An 8,097-nucleotide genomic window follows, 5' to 3' on the forward strand; every position below is an offset into this window, starting at 1 on the left:
TACCTTTTGTGTGCCCTATATGCTAAAGACCCATGCAGGGTTGGATTCTTTAGGAGAATGGAAGATTGATATTGTTGTTTCATAACATCATTCAGTTTGATTTGATTCGAGATATATCTCATTAATAAAACAGTATAAAGGCTGTATGAGTCTCACACGAACGATCGCCACTAATCTTGGTGCCAACACCGTTAATCTATGCTCCAAATTTAGTACTACCTTTTTTGTGCCCTATATGCTAAAGACCCATGCAGGGTTGGATTCTTTAGGAGAATGGAAGATTGATATTGTTGTTTCATAACATCATTCAGTTTGATTTGATTCGAGATATATCTCACTAATAAAACAGTATAAAGGCTGTATGAGTCTCGAACGAACCATCGCCACTATTCTTGGTGCCAACACCGTTAAACCATGCTCCAAATTTAGTAATACATTTTGTATGCCCTATAAAGACCCGGGGCTGGATTGTGTGGGAGAACGGATGATTGATATTGTAAAGTTGTTCCATAACATCACTCAGTTTGATTTGATTCGAGATCTTTCTCATTAATAAAACAGTATAAACGCTGTACAAGTCTAAAACGAACCATCGCCACTAAACTTTGTGCCAACACCATTAAACTATGCTCCAAATTTGGTTATACATTTTGTGTCTATAAAGACTGAGGCTTCCCAGGATCATTTAAGAGAATGGAAGATTGATATTGAGAAATTGTTCGATAACATCACTCAGTTTGATTTGATTGCGCATTATGTCTCTTAATAATGGTGTAAAAGTCTCTAAAGAGAAGAAAATAAAGAGAGAAAGAGAGAGAGAGAGAGAGAGAGAGAGAGAGAGAGAGAGAGAGAAGAAAAAGATGTGAAAGGGAAAGAGGAGAGAAAGGAAAAGAAAGAAGAGGAAAAAGAAAAGAAAAAGGGGGAGGGGAAGAAAGAGATCAGGGGGAGGGGGCCGAAATGGGCCTTGCCTCCCATGATGTTGCTTCCACTTCCCCCTCCCAGCAAAACAAAAAGAGAGAAGAAGGAAAGGGAAAGCAAAAAGGAAAAGAGGAGATAACGGAAAGGAAAAAAAAGAGGAAGAAGATAAGAAAAGAAGGGGAATATCAGTTACTATTTTTTCCGCCAACAAGTTGTGGATCCGGGGGGGGGGCAAAAGGCCCTTGCCTCTTCCCCCCCCCCTCCTCCCCCACCGCCAAAAAAGAAGGGGAAAAGGGGGAAGGGAAAGAGGAGAGCTAAAAGGGAACAAAAAAGAGGAGGGGGGGGGGGGGGGGGGGGGGGGGGTAAGAGGACACTTTTTTGGGGGTCTCGAAATTTGAAAATTTGACATTTTGTTCCGTAGGGGGGGGGGGTGTTGAGGTCACCTTTTTTAGGACAGCCATTTGCATAATTTAAAAAAATAATTAAAAAGGGGGGGGGGGTTGCTCCAAGATACACACATAACAAAAAACCGAACAGGGGGAGGTTCAACTCCAAATCCCCCCCCCCCCCCCTCCGTTCGCGCCTGCTCTTCTGATTACAGTTTTCGACTCTTAATCCTCGTTTGTTTTCAGTCCCCCCCCCCCCTCCCGCGCGAAGCGCGGAAGCTTGTACATTTCATTAAATCATTAGAGAAAGAAGACGATTTGTTGTACCGTTTTCGACTCTTAATCCTCGTCTGAATTCAGTTCCCCCCCCCTCCTATCCGCGCGCGCAAAGCGCGGAAGCTTTTACGTTTCATTAAATCTTTAGAGAAAGAAGACGATTTGTTGTACCGTTCCCGACTCTTAATCCACACCTCCTGCGCCAAGCGCGGAAGCTTTGACATTTAATTCAATTATTAGAGAAACAAGACGATTTTGATACCTTGTCCGCCCCGGAAACTCATGGGTTGAAGGCAAATTACGGTCAGATAAGTATTCAGGGGCCCGCCTCAGGGCCCCTGGTGGGGTCGAGGGTGCGGAAACCCCTGAATCTCAGGGGTTTCAGGGATTTGATTACGGTCAGATGAACATAATTTTTATACCTTATTTGTGAAACTGGCAGGACACTGATTTGCGTGAGGTCCAGCGAGCGGAGCCCCAAGAAGCTTAGGGGTTTTAGGCATTACATTGCCGTCAGATTAGCATCCAGTAGGGTCTAGGGGGCAGAGCCCCCGGAAGCTCGGGGGTTTAGGCATTTGATTACGGTCAGATGAACATATTTTTATACTTTATTTGTGACACTGGCAGGACACTGATTGGCGTGAGGTCCAGCGGGCGGAGCCCCCGGAAGCTCAGGGGTTTTAGGCGTCAAATTACGGTCAGATGAGCACTTTTTAAAATGCTTGTCCAAAAAAAAAATTGGGGGGGGGGGGGGAGCTGGAGGCTCCCGATCCCCGCCGTTCAGCGGGCCCTGACATGTAGGCATCTCAAGAAGCATATTTCTTGCCTGGCTGTTAATTTACAAACGCATACAAAAGTATAATTTACTAAAGAATGAGGACAAATCTCGGAAAATTATGTCACTTCAGCATTATTTGTAAACCACCGTTATGGAATTAGAAATAAACCACGTTTAAATTTTATTTCCCCGAGCCCCCTCCTCGATCAATACGCCAGTTCCCCCCCCCCCCCCCCGATCTACTCTTTGTTGGCGGGAAAAATCGCAACTGATCTCCCTTACCTTTCTTATTTCTCTTGTTTTCTTTCCCTTTCTCTCTTCTTTCCCTTTCTCTCTTCTTTACCTTTCTCTCTTCTTTCCCTTTCCATTCCCTTCCTTCTCTTTCTGTAAGATTTGATGGGGGGGGGGCGAGGGGGAGGTAAGGTCATTTCGGCCCCCACCCTTCTCCACATGTTGTTGGCGGGATTAACTGCAAATGATCTATTTCCCCTTTTTTTCAGCTTTTTCCGGTCCTTTTTAGCTCTCCTTTTTTCCTTTTCCTTCTTTCTCTCTTTTTTTTAGCGGGGCAGGGGAGGCAAGGGCATTTTGCCCCATCCCCGCCCCGATCCACAACTTGTTGGCGGAAAAATTGCAACTGATACCCCCTTCTTTCTATTTCCTTCCTTCTCTCTTATTTTTTTGATTGGGGGGGGGGGGAGAGGGGGAGGCGAGGCTCTTTCGCCCCCCCCCGATCACTTCTTCCCCCTTTTCTTTTCTTCTTCCTCTTCTTTCTTTCCCTTTCTCTCCTCTTTCCCTTCTTTTCCTTTTCTCTTTCTCTTTCTTTTTTTGTCCTCCTTTTTTTTTCCCTTTTTTTTCCTTCTTTTTTTCCCTTCTTTTTTTTTTCCTCCTTTTTTTTCCTTCTTTTTTGTTTTCACTTCTTTTTTTTCCTTCTTTTTTCCCCAGGGGAGGGCGCCCGGGCCCCCTGGATCCGCCACTGCGGCCAGGCACTAGTGTAGGAAAACTTCAAATGTTAATCAGTTATATGATAAAATAACTTGTCTGTGGCCTCACGAAAAAGTATATATTTAGTCAGGCCTAAATTGAGTTGCAAAACAATTATTGTGTTAAAAGGAAAAAACATATTTGATGACATTCGCAATACCACAATTGCCGATACAATTGGATTACTCGTTTTTGTTCTTTTTCAAAACTTACTTGCTGAGCCCCATGAAACTCAGGGATTTGAGTCATTTTATAACGGTCAGATAAGCATTCAGGGGCACACCTTTAGCCCCCGGAGGCTCAGGGGTTTAAGGCATTAAATTACGGTCAAATGAGCATATTTTTATACCTTATTTGTGACACTGGCAGGGTCACTAATTGCGTGGGGTCCAGGGGGCGGAGCCCCCGGAAGCTCAGCGTTTTAGGCGTTTAATTACGGTCAGGCAAGCGCGTAGCTAGGATTTTATTTTAGGGGGGTCGGAGCACGCGATGCGTGCGAATCACTTACAGAGCGCGTTCCCTGGGGGGGGGGGGGGGGATGCAGGGAGGGGCGAGTTTCCCCTCCCTCATACGCGAAGCGCGGAAGCTTTGACGTTTCATTAAATCATTAAAGAAAGAAGACGATTTGTGTACCGTTCTGGACTCTTAATCCTTGTCTGAATTTCAAAATTGTTCTTTGTCTGCTCCTTTTTCTTCCTATGACCTCTTCCCTTTTCTCCTCTCTTTTTTCTTTGGGGGGGGGGGGGGACTTATTGTGACACTGGCAGATCACCAATTGTCGTGGAGTTCAGGGGGCGAGGCCCCCGGAAGCTCAAGGGTTTTAGGCATTAAATTAAATGAGTATCAAGGGGCCCGCCTTAAGGCCCTTGGTTGGGTCTAGGGGCAGAGCCCTCGGAAGCTCAGGGGTTTTAGGTGTTTAATTACCGTCAGATAAGCATTCAGGGGCCCGCCTTAGGGCCCTTGGTTTGGTTCAGGGGCAGAGCCCCCGGAGGCTCAGGGGTTTTAGGCGTTTTATTACGGTCAGGTTAGCAATGTTTGATACCTTATTATTTTGTGACATTTGCAGGACACTATTTGGCTTGGGGTAAAGGGGGCAAAGCCCCAAGAATTCCAGGGGTTTTAGGCATTAAATTACCGTCAGATGAGCATTTAAGGGCCGACCTTTGGCCCTAGGTGGAATCCAGAGGGTAGAGACCCCGAAAGTTCGGGGGGTTTAGGCATTTAATCACGGTCAGATGAGCATATTTTGATACCTCATTTTTTTCTGTGACACTGGCAGTTCACTATTTTTTATTTCTTGCTCTCTTTAATATACTTTTTCAAAAAAGAGGGGGAGGGCGAGGGAGCTCGAGGCTCCCGATCCCGACCGTTCCGCGGGCCCCGACATGTAGGCATCTCAATAAGCATATTTTTCTTGCCTGACTGTAAATTTCGGAATATGTCATTTTCCAACAAACGCATAAAAAAGTATAATTTAATAAAAAGTGAGGAACAATCTCGGAAAATGATGTCATTTTAGCAACATTTTGTAAGTCACCGTTATGGAATTAGAAATAACCCCCCCCCCCCGAACCACAACTTATTGGCAGGAAAACTGATACCCTCCTTCTTTTCTTTTCTTCTTCCTCTTTTATTTCCCTTCCCTTTATCTCCTCTTTTCCTTTCTTCCCTTCCCTTTCCTTCCTTCGCTCATATTTTTTTTTATTGGGGGGGGGGGGGGGGGGGCGGGGAGGCAACAGCCTGGAAGGCAAGGCCATTTCGGTCCCCCCAATCTCCTTCTTCCCCCTTTTCTTGTCTTCTTCCTCTTCTTTCTTTCCCTTTCTCTCCTCTTTCCCTGTCCTTCTTTTCCTTTTCTCTCTCTCTCTCTCTCTCTCTCTCTTTATTTTTGCGGGGGGGGGGGCGCTGCCTCCCTGGAACCGCGCCTGTGTTATAGAGCAACTTAACAATATAGGAATCTTCCGTTCTCCTAAATAATCCAACCCCGGGTCTTTGCAGACACACAAAACGTATTACTAAATTTGGAGCATGGTTTAATGGTGTTGGCACCAAGTTTAATGGTGTACAGGTAAGTTAGTTTGAGACTATAGCTTTTATATATATATATTTTATTAATGAGGTATATCTCTAATTAAATCAAACTGAGTGATGTTATGAAACAACTTAACAATATCAATCTTCTGTTCTCCTAAATAATCCAACCCCGGGTCATTATAGGGCACACAAAATGTATTACTAAATTTGGAGCATAGATTAACGGTGTTGGCACCAAGATTAGTGGCGATCGTTCGTGTGAGACTCATACAGCCTTTATACTGTTTTATTAATGAGATATATCTCGAATCAAATCAAACTGAATGATGTTATGAAACAACAATATCAATCTTCCATTCTCCTAAAGAATCCAACCCTGCATGGGTCTTTAGGGCACAAAAAAGGTAGTACTAAATTTGGAGCATAGTTTAACGGTGTTGGCACCAAGATTAGTGGCGATCGTTCTTGGAGACTCATACAGCCTTTATACTGTTTTATTAATGAAATATATCTCGAATCAAATCAAACTGAGTGATGTTATGAAACAACTTAACAATATCAATCTTCTGTTCTCCTAAATAATCCAACCCCGGGTCATTATAGGGCACACAAAATGTATTACTAAATTTGGAGCATAGATTAACGGTGTTGGCACCAAGATTAGTGGCGATCGTTCGTGTGAGACTCATAGAGCCTTTATACTGTTTTATTAATGAGATATATCTCGAATCAAATCAAACTGAGTGATGTTATGAAACAACTTAACAATATCAATCTTCTGTTCTCCTAAATAATCCAACCCCGGGTCATTATAGGGCACACAAAATGTATTACTAAATTTGGAGCATAGATTAACGGTGTTGGCACCAAGATTAGTGGCGATCGTTCTTGGAGACTCATAGAGCCTTTATATTGTTTTATTAATGAGATATATCTCGAATCAAATGAAACTGAATGATTTTATGGAACAACTTAACAATATCAATCTTCCGTTCTCCCAGATAATTCAACCCCGGGTCTTTCATAGGGCACACAAAATGTATTACTTAATTTGGAGCATAGATTAACGGTGTTGGCACCAAGATTAGTGGCGATGGTTCGTCCGAGACTCATACAGCCTTTATACTCTTTTATTAATGAGATATATCTCGAATCAAATCAAACTGAGTGATGTTATGAAACAACTTAACAATATCAATCTTCTGTTCTCCTAAATAATCCAACCCCGGGTCATTATAGGGCACACAAAATGTATTACTAAATTTGGAGCATAGATTAACGGTGTTGGCACCAAGATTAGTGGCGATCGTTCGTGTGAGACTCATACAGCCTTTATACTGTTTTATTAATGAGATATATCTCGAATCAAATCAAACTGAATGATGTTATGAAACAACAATATCAATCTTCCATTCTCCTAAAGAATCCAACCCTGCATGGGTCTGTAGCATATAGGGCACAAAAAAGGTAGTACTAAATTTGGAGCATAGTTTAACGGTGTTGGCACCAAGATTAGTGGCGATCGTTCTTGGAGACTCATAGAGCCTTTATACTGTTTTATTAATGAAATATATCTCGAATCAAATCAAACTGAGAGATGTTATGAAACAACTTAACAATATCAATCTTCTGTTCTCCTAAATAATCCAACCCCGGGTCATTATAGGGCACACAAAATGTATTACTAAATTTGGAGCATAGATTAACGGTGTTGGCACCAAGATTAGTGGCGATCGTTCGTCCGAGACTCATACGGCCTTTATACTGTTTTATTAATGAGATATATCTCGAATCAAATCAAACTGAGTGATGTTATGAAACAACTTAACAATATCAATCTTCTGTTCTCCTAAATAATCCAACCCCGGGTCATTATAGGGCACACAAAATGTATTACTAAATTTGGAGCATAGTTTAACGGTGTCGGCACCAAGATTAGTGGCGATATGGTTCGTTCGAGACTCATACAGCCTTTATACTGTTTTATTAATGAGATATATCTCGAATCAAATCACACTGAGTGATGTTATTTAACAACTAAACAATAGGCCTACTAAATGTCCATTATCCTAAATAAACTATCATTACAAAACTAGCTAGATTAGGGAGTGTATAGCCGCTCCGAGGAACGTTTGCTATTTTCAATTCCCTGCTTGTACTTGGCTTCACGGAGTAATTCGTCCTTTATAATGATTCTCTTCATTCCGGAGCAATGTACATGACCTAATGCTTACGAACGTACTCATGTACTGAATACATGTGTATATGAGTACGCACGCCGCACGTCTGTGACGTAGGGAATAATGAATATTCATATCGCCGTTAATCTTGGTGCCAATATATGCTACCTTCACGGTAGGTAGCTGGGCTAGACTTCTCTCAAGGCACAATGATTTTTTGATTAAGTGTCAGATTAGGGTCTGTGCCTGCAGACTAGATGTCACTCTCCATATAAACGCGATATAGTATACTTGTACAGCCCGACGCATATCGGAGAGGGTATAAGCCTAGCTCTGTCAGTCTGGCTGTATTTGTCAATTAAGTGGCTAAAGTACAGAGTCCGTTGTAGTCCCATAGTGCAGACACTGTTATGACAAGGACTAACGAGGGTTTGTGCAGGCTGCAAGCTAGTATATGATCGCTTGGTGACGCATCCGTGCTGGCATAATTATGTAAACCCTGGTTTAATAGTGGTAACGCGTATTAAAGGGAGGGTCTGAAGTAGGA

Source organism: Strongylocentrotus purpuratus, unplaced genomic scaffold, assembly GCF_000002235.5.
Source record: "Strongylocentrotus purpuratus isolate Spur 01 unplaced genomic scaffold, Spur_5.0 spur5_scaffold_9, whole genome shotgun sequence".
Lineage (NCBI taxonomy): Eukaryota > Metazoa > Echinodermata > Echinoidea > Camarodonta > Strongylocentrotidae > Strongylocentrotus > Strongylocentrotus purpuratus.